The sequence below is a fragment of the Zosterops lateralis genome (assembly GCF_965231275.1).
Source record: "Zosterops lateralis genome assembly, chromosome: 5".
Taxonomy (NCBI): Eukaryota; Metazoa; Chordata; class Aves; order Passeriformes; family Zosteropidae; genus Zosterops; species Zosterops lateralis.
The window spans coordinates 19,873,486-19,896,312 of NC_139766.1; positions in this window are offsets into that span (position 1 = coordinate 19,873,486).

Here is a 22,827-nt window from a genome sequence, read left to right on the forward strand (position 1 = left end):
AATTTTGTGTAAGTTCAAGGGCAAATAATGGCTTACAGGTTTTGAGTAGTAGGTGAGGATTTTTTGTTTGTTTGTTTGTGTGGTTTGTTTTTCTGGTTAGTAAGTTCAATATTTCTTTAAAATTGATTGTTCCTCCATGTGTTTAAAATAAAAAACTCTCAGCAAACTTGCATTCCTATAATTTTTGCTTTGGCATTCAAAAACATGTATCTCTGTGCAATTCCTGACAGGTTTTGCAAGCCTTGTTGGCTTTGTGCAAGCACTGTGTTGGCTTTGGCTGGGATAGTGTTAATGTTCTTCACAGTAGCTGGTATGGGGCTGTGTTTTGGATTTGTGCTGAAAACAGCGCTGATGACTCAGGGATGTTTTCATTATTTCTGAACAGCACTGACACAGAGTCAAGCCATTTTCTGCTTCTCATGCCACACTACCAGCGAGGAGATGGGATGCAAAGAAATTAGGAGGGGACACAGACAGAGTAACTAATCCTAAATGTCCCTAGGGATATCCTGTACCATATGATGTGCTCTGTACATAATGCTGGGTGCAAAATGCTCAAAATAATGGTGTTTGTCTTCCCAGGTCACCATTATGTGTCATGGAGCTCTGTTTTCTGGTCATGGCTGAACACCTGTCTGACTGTGGGAAGCGGTGCATGAATTCCTGGGTTTGCTTTGCTAATTCTTTGTTTTGCTTTGCTTCTATGTGCAGTTTTTGCTTTACCTTTTAAACTGTTTTTATCTCAACCCAAAAGTTTCCTCGCTTTTATTCTTCTGATTCTCTTCCCTCTTCTCACCAGAAGGAAGTGCCAGAGTGGTTGTGTGGTACTCAGTTGCTGGCTGAGATTAAACTACAACTACAATGTATTTTCATAAGTATTATTGGAACTTAGAAGAACTATCCAATGATTGTGATGACTGTGCTACAAACAAAAATTTTAGTGCATTTTCAGTGAAAAAGACATGCCACTAGAATAGCTGTGATGAGATACTGAATATAGTATATTCAGTTTTCTAGTATACTAGAAAAGGGGGACACACCCACACCCCCACCCCCCCAAACACATTGTCTCAAAAAAGTGGGAAAAAAATAAAAAAATTGTAAAAGGACCCTAATAGAATACTAATCTTGAATAATTTGTACTTTTTTTTTTAATATAAATGCATTACAAATGCATCAGAGTTGTGACTTGAAAATAAAAGAGGCCATCAATCATCTATGGGATGTGTCAGAATTTATGGGATGGATTTTACGACTAGATTATGTAGTTCTTTATTTAAAAGAAGCTGTTGCTGCACTGCAGACATAATTAATCTTGGTGCCCAAGGTTTTTTGCTCTCTATCACATCTTGGGCTGGGAATTTGCTATTGGCCTAGAGTACAAATTCAGTTCTAATGTGACTATAACCTTCAAAAAGTGTTTATGTGTCAATTATGTAATCCATCTATTTCCAGAGTCCTCATCTTTTCTACATACCCAAGAAAGCAAAAATAAGTAAATCCAATGAAGAGTTTTTCTTGTCTGTGGCATTGTTTGCAGTGATTCTAATAGGGAAGGTAAACACATCCACATATAAAAGACAGAAATGTAGTTTGATATTGCACAACTTTTGGTAATCCCTTAGTTTACTAGGCATAAAAATCATGCTTCTTCACAGTTGACTAAAGCAAGAGGAGAAAGGAAAAAAAAAATCACTTAAAATTTGGAAGCAGAAAATGTGCTTTCCCTACCATTTCTTTTTCTTTTTCCAAGCAGAGCTGTCTTGTCAGGGTTCCTGGCTCACCAATAGGTTTCTGATGTTGTGCCTTTGCGGTAGGTCAGCATTTAGAGTTCAGTAGATTTTGCTGAACTCTACCTGCTTAGTGCAATGGAATTCTTTTCTCTCTTTACTCCTTTTATATTTTTAAACACAAATTATTGCACAAAAAATCCAGAAATCAGAAGCAGAAAATATGTTTGGGAAGTTATGAGCTTATAATTGAGACAGGAATGAAAAGTTGAAGTACAGCCTAGAATTTGTATAGTTGAAGTTTAATAAATAGAGGAAAATTGTACCTCCTGTGTTCACATTAAGATTGACACATGTCCTGGCTAGTGGAGTGGAAAAAGGCTACAGATTTTATCAGTAGCTGGAGTGACAAGTCATTGCTTTGCTTCTGTTTTGTTATGTATTGGATTTTTTTTTTTTTTTTGGTCAGGTCTTAAAAGTGTGAACTGTAAAGAGACATTTTATGTTTTATTTATTAGCCATTAATTGGGTTTTATGTATTTGCCCTGCTCCAAGACAGAGTCAATAACACTACATGTTTCCTTCCTGAAGTAAAAGGGGAGAAATGGAAGAAAGGACTTGTTTAGCAATACTGAGCAGAAACAACAACAACAACAAAAAAATTTAAGTGACCTGACCAGCTAAAAACTGTTAAGGATATTCAAAGCTATTTGTTTAAACACTGTGAAGGAGTAATTTATTTCAATATATTTTATATGTGTATTAAATGAACACATATTAATATTTTCAATTAGCATAATCTTTTCAATCAAGGAAGCAATTATTACAGGTAAACATGAATTTTGAGAAAAGAAATAATTATTTTACAATGAAGATAGGTATAGGTTAACCTTTTAGGTACAGTTATGAAATACAGATGTTATAAAGCAAAAGGGAAAAGTAAAAAATACACTTCAAAAGAATACTGTTATGCTAAACATGTTAAATTGTTATACTCCTATCTCTATATGAAAATTTGCTTCTGAAATTCTTGTCTCTATACAAGACAAGAAATTGCAATCCTTAATTACAATTATGGCAACAATGATTTGTCTGAAAATTTATAAAATTTTTATTGCATGAAAAATCATTTTGCCATACATTTAAAACTTTTTTCTCTACTATATGTTCCTACTTACCAGGCCTCTAGAGAAGCACACATTTCAGTACCAGTAACTACTCTTTTCCTTTTTTGCTGGAGCTGTCTATGATGAAATAGACTACAATTAGATTACCTATTTAAAGAATATATATGATTTTTAAGTTTAGTTGCTAGTTCTAGAAATTTTTTTTGATTACTTAAAATAAGTTTCAAAAGACAAATATATTAACCTACTTCAAAGCATTCAGAAATTATCCACAGAATGCATCCTGAAAATGCTAAATAAGTTCTAATTTTGTCTCTTTAGACCAAACCTGTTCTATAAAATTAGGAATATAATTCCAGCATATTTCTCTGATAAATATTTTGTAAATCCTGAGTAACATGTAAACTTTTTTAATGCATTATCTAATCTTTTAAGAACTTTAAAGAATGAAAAAATGTATTTTATTGGTAAATCTCAGTATCTATATTGTTACTGGTACTATTATACTGGCTATGATGGCAACACAAATTTTGGTTATCTTTTTAGCCATTCAAAAGTAGATGAATAAGGGCATACCTTTGTGTTTCCTTTTCTCCAAGAGCCCTTTGTTGGTGGTGGTCTTTATAAGATGCATTATTCTTTCATTTTAACATATTTTGTAACAAGAGGAGAATTCAAATAGCATGATTTCTTATATTTAGGTTCTTCAAACCTCTATCTTATAATTTCTTTACACTTTTTAAGCCTTTATTAATCTTACTAATTTCTGCTTCTGGAAAGCTTCTTTTTAATTTATTTGTTTTGGTCTCTGCAAGCTTGCATGCATTCATATCAGCTTCCAGCACGGTTTTTGAAAGAGCTCTTGCATGTGTCTCTTTCTGATCCAGCAACAGGACTTGATATCTGATTTCTATCCTCATTATTATTAGCCAGAATAAAACCAGGTGGGGTATGGTATGTTCTTATAAAACCAGACTCTTCATATTTTCTTTATTAATAACTCATAGGTTTTTTGACATTCCCTCTTAATCACTTAAAAATTACATTGGCTTAGATTAAGTAGGAAAAACATCACACAGGTAATACAGCTTAGACATGACATTTATTAAAAGTACAGTACAAAATGCATTGCTCTGAGAACTGAACAAAAATTTAAGTTCTGTTACACAAAATTTTGTTCACAGATATATGGCAACTGTCTTTGTCACAAAAATTTTAAAAATTTTAATCTTTTACCATCTAAAAAATTATAAACAGATATCTTGAGCTCTCAAAAAAATATGATCTAAGACTTAAACTTTCCCAATATAAATCAGTATGAACACTTCTACTCATAGAACTACATTTAAGCCAGTAACAAGAATAGATTACACAAGATAAAGAGAATTTTTTGAGGTCTCCTAATATTCATCAAAGTGAAAAGATTGACATGTTAAAAAAGTCTCTTAAATCTTTTAAACTGCCTGTGTGGTATCACATCATCTGCCCACTGCCTTGAATATCTGACCACTTATATAAACCAAATCAGACCCAAATGAATAAAACCACTTTTTTTCCAGAATGTCAGAAAGCATAATAAAACTTAATACTGAAGATGCATGAAGAAAAGCATTGAAGAAGGACCAATAAAAGATAATGTGGTCTGTCACTTGCAAAATATTTCTAGGATCATTGATTGTTTTTTAAATTAAGTTTTTATTTCTCATTACCCTACTCTGATCTTAATTGGTAATAAATTAAAATTAGGTCAAGCTGATTCTGCCTGTCATAGTATTTGGTAAGTGATCTCACCCTGTCATTATCTCAACCTACATGGCTTTAACTGTATTTTCTGTTACCTTTCCAGTTGAGGAGAAGGAGTGATAGAGTAGCTTTGGTAGGCACCCAGTAATACAGCCAGAGTCAACCCACCAGAGTTTTGTAAGACGTGCTCATCCTGTAAACTTCCTTTTTATCTGTTTGAAAATACATATAAAGACACTAAATATAGTATATATAAGATTATAGTAAAAATTGACCATGAAAGTCTGGTGAAAAGTTGTGGTTGGTGGGAATTTGAGAAAAACTGAAATGTGTTGCAATACACAAGAATCAGAAAAATATGTCCAGTCATACAGAATGAGAAAAGAGCAGGCACTGATCTAAATGTTCAGAAAGAGTGTTCTGGCTGACACAAATTTTAGCATATCCCCCCTGAAGCATTGTCAAAAGAAACAGCCTTCAGGTGGTTTGGCAAGTATACCTGAATGTAAGAAGTCTGTTAAGAAGTCTCAGAGTGAGGTATCACAGTGACTATTCACCTCCAAACACAGAAAACACAGGTTTTTGACTCTCTGGGGTTGACACACCATGACATGACACATCGTCATGTCCTGCATCAATCAGAGTCAATTTATCTTTTCACAGTTAGGAGTTGCTGAACCAAAAATACAGTTTTGGTGTTAGCCATGGGTTAAAATTATAAAAGCTTAAAAAACAAAACAAAAAAACAAAAACAAACAAACAAAAAAAAAACCCAACTGGAAACCAAACCCAACATTTGAGGTTAGCATCTATGGTAAAAAAAGATAACTAATAACAGTTTTAAACAATCTCTGTATTTCACTAGTTTGCAAAGACTCTGCTTCTGACATTATTATTCAGGTTTCTAAAACCTTATCCCCTAGGAGGTTAGAAAGAGAGCAACGGGCATAAGCATATGACTGTCACGTTTACAAATTTGAAACACAATTTATTCAAAGACTCAATACTGAATAGTCATTATTTTAGACAGCTCTTTATTGTCCAGCTTAGTGTATCAGAGTGTGCTTTGGATTCTGTTGAACCTTGATGTGAGAAGTGTAAAAAAACCCCCACCTGATCATTTACAATAATCAAAACATATTTTCTCGAGAATGAAATTATTCATATTCTGAGAAAAAGATTGCCTGTCAGAAACAATGGTCTTTGGAAGCCCAGAGATACTGTTTAATGGAGCAGTATTTTTCCCACTGACTGCTCATTGCCCCTTGGCACGGACTAATCAGATGTAGAGACAGGATGCTTGAATTTTAACATGATTCTGAGCCTTTTAAATTCTCAATTAGTCATTGAACTGACACCAAGTATATCAATGCAGACAATTTATTTTGATATAAAACTGTCTGGAGATTTTCTTTCTAAAAGAACTATGACTTGTAGCAGAGTTAAATGTTCAAGTGGAAAGTGAGTTTATCTAAGAAAAGGAAAGCTATGGTATTTACTTCCAGTGATCTGTAAAGAATAAGTTTTAGTTATTATATTCTGCATGTGTGCACACTGAACTAACATCAACATAAACTTCCGAGGAAAGAGACTGTGGAACATCTCTGGTTGGTTGTTTGGGTTTGGGGTTTCTTGTTTGTTTGTTAGTTAGTTATTATGGGTTTTGATTTTGTTTGCATGCAAAAGAAAGGCCAGAAAATATAACCTGACAGAAACTATTAAGTAGGGGAAAAAAAATTCTATTATTAATTAGACCAATGGTAAAGATTTCAGGAGTCTCTATTCTGTTCTTGGCTTTATCATTCATTTTGTTGAGGTCTTAGGACTAATTTGTTTCCACATAATGCATCTTTATGTCTACATCTGTAAATTCTAGAGTAAGTAGAGAAGATTGTATAGGGTTAGGAAGCTTGGACAAAATGTTAATGGAGTCTGTCTCATTGTAAATAAAATAAAGTAGATCCAAGGGACATAATGAACCTTAATTCTGCTGTACTAGTCCTGTATTTTGATAACGAACTAGTATTAAGTGGAAGATTGAGTTCTATAAATATTCTAAAAACTTCAGTTTTGTTTGGTTTTCATGCTGTTGGGTTTTTACATTTTTTTCCACTTTTCCCCATCATTATATGTGAAAGACATCTCTATAATTTTCAAGTACAAAATTATATACGAATTCTGAGAGTTTTTAAAACACTTGCCTCATGCCTTGCAGAAAATGTATTTAATATAAAAATAAAAGTTGCCTTCCCCAGGAAATTTACGTTTGTGAGGATAAAAATTGTGCTGTGATAAATAAGAATTACACCTGGTTTTGTATTTTGATTATATAAATAGCATGGCTTTTGTTTAAATCTATATAATTTACATTTAAATCAATTTATATACCACTTCTTTAATTAAAGATTTTTTTTCTCCTATATTTATGACTTACAGTATAATATCTATACAGTAGCTTATAAATATTTGTTACTGATGTAATTTTATTACTTGGAAAATGTAAAATTATCATCACTTCAATCTGTTAAGGCCAAATAAAATAAATAAGGTCATTGATGTCTGTTTTACTTGAATAAACAAATTCATTCAAAATTAACCCATGACTCCCTATAATTAAAAAAAAACCACAGACAACACTGTAAATTACAAATTGCAGATTGCTGATCTACAGGCTTAGTCTTGTCTTTATATTAATTCATTTTCAAAGATCCTTTTATTTATTCCAATTTGAAGCACATTCAGTATAAGACGACAATACTGACTGAAAATATAAGTTCTCATTTTCTGAGTTCTATGGAATAATATGGACAACTCATGTTTGTAACTTCTTTTCTTTTTCTATGAATGACCCCAGCTGGCCCAATATTATGTATAGCATGCATTTGCATTTAAGTAAATCTATGTGTTAAAAAGATCATCACTAAAGAATCCCAAGTATACAGCTTCACTGTTGCTTAAAATAGCTGGTGAGATTATTTTCCTGCCTGTGTTTGTGCAGCACAACACCCATCATTAAGTTCTAGCCGCTTAAATGGTTAAGAAAATATTCTTCAGTGATTTTTGTGTACACTCCCACAATTTCAAAGGTACTGTTTCTTAGTTTGCCTCAGCATCTCAAGTGTTTTTCTACCTTTCTATACAGAAGTGACATCTACTAAGCCTTTTCTTCCAGATCTTGCTTCTTTTCTGTGATTATCCAGTCATTCTCTCTGATCATCCCAACAAATGTGAGCACCTGAATCTTGTTCATAAAATCATGAAAACAAATTCCAGTAAATCAAGTCTTTGCAAAAACTCACTGTTATTTATTTGAAACAAAGAGAAACCAGAAAAGTTCCTTTTTAATCTACTATCAACAGATGTATGTTTCTGTCCTATGAAATTATAACTCATTTTTCACATGAAAAGTATTCTAAAGAAGTTACCAAATTTTATGTTTTGAAGTTGATAATTGGTTCAAAACTTTCAGTTTTCAGATGACACTTCACTCTGTAAGACAAGAAGGATCATTCTAAAAGCCCGAAATATTATTTTCCTACAATTACTAACTACCATGTTAGGTTAAATTGCTGTACTTTTAAAATACTGTAATCCCATTAAAGATGGAAATTTCTTATCTATGTTTTTCTTTTTAGTTGTTGTTTCATTGTATGTATGCCATTAAAACAATCTGACATCACTATACTGAACACCAGCTCCAGTTCCTGTAGGAGGCAATCTTTATCTTTCCATTTAACTGAGACTGCAATCTTTGGCACGGCCATAAGGCTGCAAAAACATTTATTAAATTAATACATTGGTCTCTGAATACTGCATGATGCTGCAGCATCTGTCACAAATTCCTTTATGCACCAATAGGTGAAGAATGGAGGGAGTTTTGGCTGCAGTCTCTAATATGACATCCACCAGAGAGTAGATATAATAGAGGAAAAAGAAAGCTGGCAAGGGGCTTGTGGTGATAACTTTCACCCAGAGGAAATGAAGTTGTACTTTCTGACTCTGTTATACAGTTCTGCACTATTCCCTGCCCCATTTGGGGCTGTTTCTTGATGGGAAATGCTATATTAAATATTGATACTGCAATTCAAAATAACAATGACTTGTTTTTAACTAGCAATAAATTCAAAGCAGATGTTAAATTATTTCTGTTTATGGATTGAAAAATACTGGTAATCTGTAATTCACTAACAGCTCAGAAGATGTTTCACTTTCCCGTTCTTGCATTACTATTCTGCAAACTAGTCTCAACTCTACCTGATTAATAAGAAAAAAAAAAAGACAAATGTAAAGTGTTGTTTTAGTAAAAACTCCATTAAGTTTTTTTTTGAAACACAGAAAAAGTACTAAAAATTATTCAAAGGATTCTTTATATTCCTCAGATGTTGAACTGTTAAACATCTAAAAGAAAAACATTTATTTTATGCTGCTGGATGATTATGCTAACAGAAAAAAAATTCAACTTCTTTTTATACGAATTTTGTTACAGAATGTTTTATATTTGGAGGTGTCTGAACTGGCAGCAAATCTGGAAAGGAAATATCTTTTTCTAGTTTTCCAAAGAAATTATTATTAAGTCAATATTGCAAAACAAGATGCAATCTCTGTGCCTTCTTCATAGTAATACTCTAGAATTCCTCTGCAGCCACAAAGATCAATAGAATCCTATAAAATTGATCATCTGACTTGTTTAAGGTGTCTGTTGCAGAGTTAAATAAAACCTGATTTATATTTATTTATCACCACCAGCTAAAAAGGAAGTCTAAAACATTTCTTCAGTTTTTTACTTCTAAATTTTAGCTCTATAAAAGCTATAAAGGATGAATCTCACTATATTTAAAGCATCTTCAATCTTTTTAAGGAAAAAGAGAAAAGTTTATAAGAGCTGCAAGATGAACACAGAATTAGAATTATTTTTATTAGAATGTTAGAAATATATATATATATATATTTATACAAACATTACCAAGTTGTGTATGATATTAACAGAAATTATACAGTTTCATTGCTCTCAAGCACAGTTCTCCAGGCTCTCTCATCTTCAAAAACTGTATTTATGTACAAACAAACCCAATAGTTCATGTGAGACTTTGATTTCCACTTCCACCTCACTTACTTCAATTAGCTAATCACACTCTGGAATGCACATTCCTTGCACGCAATAAAAACACTTCCAAGTATCAAAATACAGCTCCTATATTTAGCATGCAGTCAACACTTAATCAAAAAACAATAAATATCACTGTGACAATATAATAATGTTTTAGAATTACATGCATAAGCAGAGGAGACAGAAAGTCCTATGAGTGGGATAATTATTTTACCTTTCCTTTCTCATACAACTGGAATGAGATGACATTATATAGTAAAATCTTCTGCCCTTCAGATTTTTTTTCTTCCTGGTATTTTTTCAGCTTGTCTGAAGTCTGAAAAATTTAAACCTTTAGGGGTCATATTTCTATTTAGATTCAATGACAAAGTGCTATGAGTTTATTAAAAAAAAAAAAAAAAAAAAAAAGGAATATCTAAGGTATGCAGACAGAAAGTGTTACATGTGAACCTGTAAATGTCAAGGGACTGAGCATTCCTCCTGCTCATCAGGAAAAACCTGCAAGAGAAGGATTAAAAGACTTGATTATAAGACCTGATAGAAGAAGAAAATACTAGGGTAAGTGTGCTTATTGTGCTGGGATAACTTTCTTCACACAGCTGGTATGGGGATGTGCTTTGGATTTGTGCTGAAAACAGTGCTGGTAACACAGAGATGTTTTAAGTGTTGCTGAGCAGCTCTGACAAATACTCAAAGCCTTTGCTTCTCACCCCACTAGCAGGCAGGCTTGGGGTACACAAGAAGTTTGTTAGGACACAGCCAGGGCACCTGATTCCCATTGACCTAAGGCATATTCCATACCATATGACACCATGTTCAGCATATAAATCTGGGGGTAGAAGGAAAGAGACATTGGGAGAGATGGTGTTTGCCTTCCCAAGTCTACACTGTGTGTGACGGACTCCTGCTTTCCTGGGGATGGCTGAACACCTGCCTGCTCATAGGAGATCATGAATTAATTCTCTCTTTAACTTTGCCTGCATGTGGCTTTTGCTTTACCTTTTAAACTCTCTTTATCTAAATCTATGTGTTTTCTGACCTTTCTGCTTCTCTCTCCACTCTCACTGTGGGGGGAGTGAGCAAGTGGCTGTGTGGGAGTCAGTTGCTGGCTGGGGTCAGATCACAGCAGTGACTAATATGCATTAATGGGGAAGACACGATGGCTATGTTATGTGTACATTAATTGTTAAGTGTGCATTAGTTTATTTGTATATTAGGTACACTGAAAATGAAAATTTACACATATGAACTTTTCATGAGCAAAGCAGCCTTGTCTTGAGGAACTTCAAGCAGTTTAATTCACTGTGAATTAACATGTAATTTTAATTACTGATTCAGGTATTAACAAGGGAAATTAATTAAACCAACACTTAGAAAAGCTACTTTTCTACTTGTTCTCCAGGCTCTGCTTCAGCCCAGCACTTGTCTCCCACTTGCTCAATTTAAGTCACTTTCTTATCATCACACATAGCACCCAGGCCCTCCCAGGCCCTTTGGTGATGCAGTGGTCAGTGTACAGTAGTTTATTTCTGTTCCTTGCTTCTTACTGTTCTCCTGACTCAGCATGTGTCCTTCACAAGCTGCAGTCCTTTTTGGGGTGTCTGATCTCACATGGGTCCTCCATGCGCTGCAGTTTCTCAGAGCATCCCTCTTTCATTCAAGAGTTCTTCCTTCAGACCATTTCCAGTTGTGTCCCCAACAATATCCCCTTGCACATTCTTCCAAACCTGTCTCTTTACTTTCCTCCTCACAGGTCCTTTTTTGAGATGCCTCCCCAACCTTCTCTCACTTTTCTTCTTTTCTGTTGTCTCCTACCCCTAGTGGCTGCCACCCTTCCCCAGGCACATCTGATCAGAGGCACAGTGTGCTTCTCTGGCTGATGGAAGAATTGAGGCATGCTGGGCTGTCTCCATCCTTCTTAGAGTCATCTAGAACCTGCTATAACTGGCACATGGAGGCCAATGGTCTCCTTCTACAGGCACCCTCAGCCCCTGTTATTAACCCTTGCCTTTCATGGCTAATACAGAGCCACATGTTTCTTTCATGTTACACTTCCTCTGTTTCTACAGTCTCATAGAGACATTTGTGAATGCACAATTTGTCTACAGTTTATTCAATAACTGAGCACAAATCCATTTTTTCATTCATTACTATGTTATTCATATCTTGTCTACATTAATATGCAGCTATAACTCTTTAACAACTTCTCTTACATTTATTGTCACATTATAGGCCTATGTAGAGATCATCAAATCAGTATTTGAGTGTCTTTAAGAATGTGAAATGGAAGCAAGATTCAAACTCATGAGTCACTCCAAAGTGTGAATCAAACATTCCTCTTCTGAAAGACATTAGTGAGAATTGAGGAAAAAGAACAAGGCTTCCAGCCATCTAAAGCCTTGTTCTGAACCATCTCTATTACTGCCTGGTAAATGGTAAATTTAGATCTTCTTGATCTATAAATTGCATTCAGGCTTTGATATTTCAGTGAGGGATATATCTGTTCTCCCTAACTTTCTTGAAAATCTTTGAAATAGCTTTATACTTAAGTTTTCCACAATTTATTTAATATTTTGGGAAAAACCCCATATCACTAACAACAAAAAACTCCCCACCCTCCTTATGTTTACATTTAGTGTATTATATAGGATTTTATATAGGAACATGCTTGTCTTTCTGAGAGAAAAGCATTAATTAGACAAACATGAAGAAGACTGTCCATTTCATTGAAGATATCTTAGTTTCTTGAAACACCTCTCATTCTGTTGCAGGAATATAGCTGATAGTAATAATTTCTGCTGAGAACAATCCCTGATACCCATGAAGAACAAATAGGAGGTTGAAAAAAAGATTCCTTTAAATCTAGTCTACCTTTAGTAGGGAGAATGTTCACAGCTGAGCCTAAAACCTGATTATCTACAGTCCTGGTGGGCAAGCAATAGTAGAAGGCTTGACGATAAAAGAGAGAGATAAGGTACAAATACAGCTTTTGGTAAACAGCTGAAAGTATTTTTCTGCTGAAAGTACCATGAGATAATAAAAAATTTGGCATTTTAGGATGCTCTCAGTGTTTTGGGTTTTGTGGTTGTTTTTTTTTCAATGATAGAGGGCCAGAAGATTTTTTTTTTCAATTTACTGCAAGAAAATGGAGAATAACCTTCACAAGGATTATCACAACTTAGTAGGGTTGAATCTGGCCAAAAAAAAATTATCTTACACTTGCAGTGTGTTTCTAGAACATTGGCCTGCACAGGTCATTATTTAGCTGATTAAAATATCACGACAAAAATCAGAAATAAGCAAGTAAATTCATGTACTCTTTTCTGCCTGGTATTGTCTAAAGGACAGTGGGGAAGAAACAAAAACAAAACAAAACAAAACAAAACAAAAAAACCCCCCAACAACAACAACAAAACAAAAACAAACAAACAAACAAAAAACCCCCCACCAAAAACCCAAGCAAAAACAATTGCAGAAATGCAGGCATTTTAAGATAAACCCAATTCAGTGGTTCACATATCCCATTAACTGTGAGGGCTGGTTTAAGCACACGTCTGTGTGGCCAAGAAAGAGAAAACTGGAAGTGTTTTACTGTAGATTTTCAAACAGCTCAAGTTCTGAAGTGATATAAGATGCAACTGAAGTGAAGTTCCTCACTTCAGTGAGATTTTCTTATAAACCACAGAACTGATGAAATTGAAATGAGAGGGTCCATTGTATTTTGTTCTTTTTCTTTAACAGGGGAACTTTTCTGGCTTTAAAAGAATTCAAATCCTGTCTGATCTGGTCATACAGATATGCTTTCAGTAGGACTTTTTGCATCAGTCTCCACACCAATTTAGCCTTACAAATTCATTTAGTATCAATCTCATTCAGGCTTATATCGTTTTAGATGTATTATGTGTCAATATCATGTAACAACATATCCTAGAAAAATTAATTGTAGCAAAGAAGCCTGAAGGGGAACAGCAGACTTCTCTGTATATAGTCAGGGTCATGAAAATAGCTGACCTGAAACTCTATCTGATGTGTCAATCTGTTTTCCATCTGCATAATTTTTTTTTCATGGTGGAAAATATATATTTATTACTGATATTTACCTGTGTCATAAGCACAGAGAAGAGAGAATTAAATTTAATGGAAAAAAAAAAAAAAAAAAATGATCAGGAGTCTGAGAAATGCAGCAGAAAAAGTCTTCACCACAGTCTTGAAACCAAATTGTTTTGCCATAGAGAGCTGTTTGGAATTGAAAACCATAAAGCTCAGCAGTCACATGGTTTTAGTTGCTGGTTTGCTGCAATATTCCTCTATGATGTTGGCTAAATCACCTGTCATCTGGTGACGCATGGCTGGCCATCTATCCCTTTATTTATTTGTCATATGTTGATAATAATGTTGATTTATTTAACAGGACTGCAGTGATGCTTAATTAGATACCTCAGAAAACAAGTACTTATGAAATATGAAACATCATCTGCATACAATACAGATTTTTTTTTTCCTTAACACAGACTGTTAATTAGCTGCAAAACCTCTTGGCAAACATTTGACCTTAAATTTTGTAGAAAAGGTTATGTGAGATTTTTACAATTCTTTTTTTTTTTCTTTTCTCTTCCCCCTCTTTACAGAAATACTGTAAAGCAAGAAAATTTGTAATGCTAACCTTGCATTTTTACATAATTTTAGATTAACTTTTAATTAGATTAGATACTGACCTGGCACCTTAATAATCTTTACATATAATCTGTTAAACATTTATAAGTTTCATGTAAGTGATTCAACAGAGATTGATGCACAGAATTCCATGAGTGTGGTAATAGAAGTTCAGATGTTTATATTATGGTTAATTATGAAATTATGCTGGGTGTCTGGACAAGCCTATTGCTGTATGCAAAGGAAAATTGGCATACTGTGAAGTATTGTTAAGTGTCTGAATCTTTTCCTACCTGGTTGGTTTAGTATCTGGAATACTTTAAATATATATGTATATACACTAGAACTGCACCTAGCAAAGATAATTGAAGCAGGAGACAGCTTAACAGCACAGCTAAAAGCATATAATTAGACTGGAGTACATCTGGTGCCCTGTGCACATAGAGAGTTATCAAGTTCCCCAGCTTTAGTAACAGGATGCTTAGAAGTAACCAAATTTTTAACAAGAGATTATTCATTTGTTGAATATCTCTAATAAGGCTAGGACTTGTTTTTTTTGGTTATTTTTTCAGAAGTTAGAACAGTCAGCCTTTGGCAGTAATATACTCGTTATTTAATTAAAGTATTTAGTAATTTCTTCATATTTTCATTTGTGAGTTACTCAAATATTACTCAGTCATGTCTAATGTCTCACTAAATAGCAAGTGATTTTAAATGTTCTAAAACTTTCTGCAAATTAAGGTCCAAGGAGTTCTATTAATAAGAAATTTTATGGAAAAACCCTCTTTCTTGCATAAAACCAAGTTTGCCTAATCTATTTTTAATAAGTCTATAACTTTGATAAAGCTTGTATCATACATCAGAAGAAAGTTTCTCTAGGTGACCTTTAAGAGTTCAGGTTGGATATTGAAAATAAACCAGTATATAATTTTCAATAAATTTCATCTACTATTACATCTCTAACAGAGTTTGCTATCTTTTTACAATACTTTTTTCCCATTTATTACCTTTGGCATTCCCATCCTAAATTGTTTGATTACATGAATTAGCTGCAACCTGAAAAGAAAGACAGAAAATTCTATAATATTTCCTTTTTCATCATTCTTCAGTAAAATGAAAAATATAATTTCTTGTTTATTTATGAATGGAGATAAATTTAGACAACTTCAGACTGACAGAGATGACATTTTCAGGAAGTTACGAGTAACTGAAGAATTAGTCTGTGTTGTCTCCAGTTGCTTAAGGTCAGCAATTAATAAATAGTGTTTTTAGAGTATACATCCAGTTAAAGTTTCCTCATTGTGCTCTGCCCTGACTCTGGCATAGTACATATTGACATAACTGGTGTACTTCAGAATAAATACAGGTTTATTCACTTTGCATTTGGACAATGCCATGTTCACCTGCTTTCTATATACACCAGAAAATAGTTTACTCATTCTTCAATTTCCTAAGTCACTGGCTACTCCTGATTATGTCAGTGACTAGTAGGCATTCAACAAACTGTACCCGAGACACCTCTTATTTCTATCACACCTTACTGTAAGGTAAAAATGGAAGAATCTGGTTCTCCTGAAAAAGTTCTTGGAATACACCTCCAGAAGTGTCATTCTTCATTCCTAGTCCAATCAGATTCAACTCCTTATCTACAAGAGATAAGAGAGAAAGAAGAATTATTATGATTATAGAAGGATCATATGATAAATTATAATAAAGGAAGATGTAACCAATAGCTCAAACCCTAACGTAGCACTGAGTTCGGACATATAGAGAAACAATCCACATCAGGTTTTAAATGTCATCATGTTTCTAAGCACTTTTTTGAACATCCCAAGATAGAAAAAGAAAATATTATAATCTTTTTTTAGAAAACTCATTTAAATATGTAAGTAGTAAATAATAATAATATCTCTAAAACTAATAATATTATAATTTTTGAGAGCTTTTTGTATAGGTCAAGTAGTTGTTTCTGCCCCTCTACTCCACTTTTGTGAGACCTCACATGGAGTACTGTGTTCAGCTCAGGACAGGAAGGATGTGGACATGCTGGAGTGTGTCTAGAGGAGGGCCACAAAAATTATAAGAAGAATAGAACACCTATTCTGTGAGGAAAGGCTGAGATAGTCAGGGGTTGTTCAGCCTGGAGAAAAGAAGGCTCTGGGAAGGTATTATTGCAGCCTTTCAGTATTTAAAGGGGCATATAGGGAAGATGGGGACAGAATTTCTAGCAGTATCTGTTGTGACAAGATAAAAGGTAATGATTTTAAACTGTAGTAGGTTTGATTAAGATTATGCATAAAGAAGAAGTTTTTCATAATGAGGGAGCTGAAGCACTAGTACAAGTTGCCCAGATAGGTGGTAGATGATTCATCCCTGTAAATGTTCAAGGTCAGATCAGATGGAGCTCTAAGCAACCTAATCTATTTGAAGATGTCCCTACCCATGGCAGGGAGTTGGACTAGATGACTTTTCAAAGACCTTTTTAACCCAAACTATTCTATTGACTCTTCGATTCTACAGGTTTTCAGTAGACTTAAGTTACAGAGATCTATAACAGCACATTAAAATTCTCCTCAGTTTATCATCACTTGGAATGAACCTAAGAATACTAATCTTACATTTCTTTATACTTCATTCTGAATCAAACTGTACAAGGATCCTTCTATTGCTTAGCAGCACTAGTATTCCCAAAATATGTGGTTGCAGCTACACACAAGGATATAAAAGTACTTATAGAAGCAAGTATCAAAAACATTGTCCCCCTGTGATGGATGTACTCAAGTCATTAATCAATCTAGTAGTAATTCTGTACCATCTCCAAAAAAGATAAAGGCCTAAGCCAGTATTGGGCATATCTAGTTCCAATCTGTTCTCTGAAAACCATGAAGAAACAGTCATACAATGAGTTTGGAGCACCAATCATGTGGCTGACATGTGAATGGTTTTCCAAGGCTCATTTATCAAGGAACAAAATTAAGGAGTCTCATGCATACCTTTCTCATTGCATGTAATTGAACTACAAGCCAACCACTTTATTCCAACAATATGATAGCCTAGGCAAGTTTTCTTTGAACTCTTCCAGCTCAGGAGCTGGCTGCATCTGAGCTGGCTGCTGTCTCTGAGCTGGCTGCTGTCTCCTGAGCTGGGATACCTCTCAAGGTTGCTCAGTGACAGAACCACCTCTTATAAACTGTGGATCTTTGGTCAGTGACTGCCATCACCATAGACTCTTATATTTATATAGTGTGCTAAGATTCTATATTGATAACTTTGATTTTGTCCTGATGACTTTGATTCTCACTTGGTAGTTTTGAATAATTTTTACATTATCTGTGAAGATAGTAATATAGTGAACATTGTAATCAAACTCTGTTAAGTAACACTTTTATATCATATTTCAATATAAGTAGTTTTGCTGATACTTTTGTTGATGCTTCTTTGAGTCATCTAAATCACTCATTTTGAAACCCTTTACATCACAGTACAGTTTTTTGTCTTTTATGAATGAATGAAGCATACTGCCTCTCACCATTACAATGTACAATGATAGATGCTGATTGTTTAACAGCACCTTGCTATCACAAATTAAATTCAACAGTATGAAAACAGACAAGTATTTGCATCTGTTTGTTTTGATTTGATTTAGTTGTTCTCCCAATTTACATTAATTTAAAACTTTGGAGGTGGGTAACAAACGTATAAACACTTCTGGCATTTATTCTCAAAGTATGAGCTGAGGCAGTGGTCAGTGGAGAGATCCTAGGCAATTTCATTCTTTGATAGAAATTCTGGCAAAGCATAAACTTCCCTTGCAAGCTTGATGCTAATGCTGTATTTCTCTCTTACATTTAACTCTGCCAAAACCCAGCATCTGCTCCCATATAGGGTGTTGACAGTCGAAGCATTTTTCCATTGTGTTGTAACTCTGCCGAGACCTGGCATCTGCTCACAAATAGAGGTGTTGACAGTTGGAGCTCTAGCACTTTCCCTTTGTGCATCAACTCTGTGGAAATCTGGCATCTGCTCACACACACAAGTTTTGACAGCACAAACTACAGTCTAACACTAAGCTACTCCAATGTAGGGGAACATGTGTAGTCATAATTTTGGAGAGAGACTACTTTCACATGACATCAAATCCAAGAGATCAGAAGATAAAGTAGGTATAGAGCTTGGAGCATCTTTTAGGAAGTGGAAGTCTTCACAGGATCAGCATACTATGATCTATATGGAGAACTTTTCCCTCGTAAGAGGTACCAGGAGAAAGTGAACCAGCACTCCAAAGACTCAGCTTTACACTTTTTCTCCATGACTTAGGTGGTGGTTCTGTGAGTCCTTAATACTTGAATACAATTATTTCTGTTCCTTGCTATGCTGAACAGCAGGACTACTGTGCTCTTGTTACTTTCTGTTGGAGCTTGTCTTGAATCCTCAGACATTTTTAAGGTCTTAGTAACCTTTCCTGTACATTTTAATGGTATTTGCATGAGAAACAGAGTGAATTGTAGTTTGACATATTTTTTCTGAACTATGATGTGAAAGCAGAGTCTCTATACTCTGTATTAGGAAAAACAGACGACTAAGTAAGTCAATTCTCCCAGATGTGGTTTGCTCATTTTTTTTTTTATTTTTATTGTCTTTACAACTAAGTTTGTAGAGATTTATTTCTATAATAAACTTTATCAATTATTATAGAAAACAGTCCAAAAGGATTCTTAGATGTCACAGTCTTAAGGTACCAAATATAAACCAAAAATACTAAGAGAAAATACATTTTTTTTTTATTTCTTCCTTTGAAACAAATTGGAAAATTGAATGACAAAATCAAACAGTTCTCAAGAAAGCAAACAATTTTTTTTTGTGTGACATCATTACTTCAACAGTACCTAAGTACTCTATTGGGAACATGATGCTTTTTAACTATTCTTGTCCTAATCTCAGGTTTAAAAAAGACTTCAATTATATGTGGACACAAAAATAAAATCAGTGGAAGTAAATATATAAAACCAGAAAAACTAAGCAAACAGACTCTCTCTGAAAAATAAAGCTTTGACATATAAAAACTAAACGTAGATATGTTTATACTAACAGGTTTTTTTCTTGAACCTAGGACTAATGCATTAGTATTTCTCTCCTTCAGATTCAGTATTAACTTGTATATGAAAACAGAAAACCCAAGATGAATAAGTAGGGATTAGGGGTATTAAATATATCATGCTTTGAAAGGTTTATAATAGGTAGTTTTTAAAAGGTATTACAAATTGATTATCTGCTGGACTAGTTTCACAGTCTTTATGATGTAGCATGTGAAAAATAAATGCCAGAGTTATACGTTGGAATCTTGTTGCCATAAGTTATATTCTAGTATTTTGATATATTTACTCACAGAACTTTATCTTTAGCTATGCATAACTGTATACACATATATGTATATTTATGTCCAATGCAGATGATATTTTACACATGTGCATGTGCAATTCTAAATAGTTTCCATTTTTAGAACTTAATAAGTTTTGCATATGAATTTGTAAACACAATGTAAGACTCCTTCCACCATGTTTTTTCATTAGCACATGTTGTCCTGGGTAATGTTAACACAGGTCAAGATGGAGCCATTTCATTTCAACCAGAAAATCCATGCCTCTTTCATGGCTGTAATTTCAATCCATGACTTACATCAGACAGTTGTTTGTTAACTGCTACACAGAGAGAGATGATTCAAGTGGTGTCTAGCCAGCCACCCAAGAGCTGGATGGTTGCCTGGAGACTAAATTTCAGTGTTCAGAATCTGCCTCTTTTAACAGGAAAGAACAAAAAATTGCAGCTCACTCCAAAGAGGATACTAAGCAACCACAGGCACTTGTCCATTTTAAGTGCTATTTTTAAGGTATGCTGCATCCTGAAATTACAGACAAGCACAAACTAGAATGTAAGAGTTTGTGCATGTTCACCATACCTCTCATCTTGCTAGTAAGAGATTCAGAGCTCAAATGAGACATTTTCATGATTGAGCCACATCTTGCCTTTATCTCCAGCTTTTCACTGTCACCATAAAACTCTGCCCCAACTTCTGCAGTGTTGCAGTATGCGTTTTCGGTTTTCTAAAATTTCTGTAATTTTTGTTAATAAGTTTTTGTAAGGTTTCATTCCTACGCCCACACCCTGCTTCCCTTGATCACTGTCATTAACTCATATAATAGCCCTGGCCTTGCCCATTGTGTCTTCTTAATAGCCCAGGCTTAGCCCATTGTATGACTTTGTATCTTATCTGTGAACACACCCCTGGTTCTTGATGGCTGTACCAGGCCAGGTGGCTCACCCAAGGCCTCAGGTTTCCACAGTGCTGGGGGCAGAGATGTGGCCCTGAGGGCTGTGCAGGCAGGCAGAGACATGAGGAGGCCCAGAAGGGTTCCCAAGGTCTGATGGGCTCTGGCATGGAAAGTGAGATGACATACATGACATACAACATGTTTTAGTTCTGATGTGAATGCTTGATTTATCAGACCATATTATTATGTTATTGCATCTGTGTCATAAACCTGTGATTTTTTTTCTAAAAAATGTTATGTGGACATTTTTGCTATTCTGCATAGAGGTACTTTTCACGGAAAGGAACTATATCATCTCTCAGCTGCCCAGCTTCCCCTGTTCACTGAAATAATGTTAATAATACTAGCAAATTAAATTTTCTTTGTGAACTTTCCTGAATTCTGTCAACTTCTTTTCTAATTTCTCCCTTACAAATCACCTTGTCTTTTCTTTTTTTAAATCCTTGAAATATTCAGAATAGCTGGTTAGGCTGTATGTATTTCCCTGTCTTTACTATCGAAGTGTATTCAGACTTTTACCAGCAGTATGTTATGTGTTTCATTTTCTGAGCTATTTTTGACAATGGATCCTTTCTTACACTCTAGTCTGCCAGACCTTTATGTTCTTGTTTTTATGAAAATCATTCCATTTTCTCCTGTGATCCTGTGTGTTTTCAACCTCCATTTTCCTGAAATTTTAAATCTGCTTCCACATACCATATTCTGGCTTTTACATTTTCTTTTTTCAGATAATTTCCGTGGAGTCTTCTATTGAAAATTCATATCCCAAATAACATATTTCTTGAGTATTTCTCCTTGGTTTTATCTCTTACTTTCTACTTTTATATCTTTTGTATTTCCCAAAGATTTTCATAATGTATTTTGCTTTTTTTGAATCTGTATAATTTGCTACCATACTCCCTGAGTAAATAACTTCAGTTTTTTCAAATTCACAATAGGATTTCTTCTATACTCCTACATGATTTCGATTTTGATTACAGAAAGGATGAAGTCCATAAAGGTTTGTTAAACTGTTTGTTTGGGTTTTTTTCTGTGTTTACTACTATCAAAATTTATAAAGAAGAATTTCTCTTCCAATGTAGGTTATCTGCTTCAGTTTCTGTAAATATCTCAATATCCACATAATTTCATGAGGCTTGGCTTTCTTAGAATATGGTCTCATTTCCTTTTGGTATGCTAATAAATTGCACATCAGTTTTCCTGTGTTGAGTCTGTATCTGTGCTGGTATCACTACTCATTTTGTGTTCAAAAATCTGTCAGCCATGAGTTTTGGCTTGCAGAAAGCTTGCTCAGAGCCTGGATAATAAGTAATGATACATGATTTACATTTTGATTGAAAGATCCAGCTCAATACACTCCATATGCATGCCAATTGGTATGATCTGGCAGGAAAGCTGATCAGCTTTTCATTTCCTTTTGTCTTCCCTGGCTGAAGACAAATGTTTCATAAACCATATTATTTCCTAGAGGGAAAAGGTCAGTTAGAATACTAAGGGCATTTTCAAGGACATCTTCATCTCTGCCTCTTATTTTTAGTCAGTGAATCATGTCTTCTACATCACTGCCCATGCAGTAAAGATGAAATGCAACTTCTAATGTACTTTCGATTTTAGTGCATCCAACATTTATGTGCTTACTCATTTCCAACACTGTTGAACAACATCTCTGTCCTAGTGACAACATCGTGCTTGAAATAGAGCTATTGCAAATATCAGATTGCTTTATATCTCTTTTTGTTCTGGTTCTGCCTCAAAGTTTTTCTTCTTTGGTCTTTATTTCACTGTAATGTGTTAAAAATTTGTCCTCACTCAATTGTTATGATTTTGTTGCTTCAGATTTTATGACTTACTCTCTTTTACTTAGTGTTCACATCAAAGTGAACAAAAGTTTTATACCATGAGATGGTTGCCCTTGGACAAAGTACCTTTGAAGAGGTGTCTGCCAACAACTGTAGTCCCACAACTGGAAGATGAATGGTCTTCTTGGAGTCATAGAATCATTGCAGGGTCTGTGTTGGAAGGGACCTTACAGATCATCAAGTGCCCACTCCCCTGCCACGGGCAGTGACACCTTCCAATACACCAGAGTGCTCAGAGGCTCATCTAACCTGGCCTTGAACACAACCAGGGACAGGGCA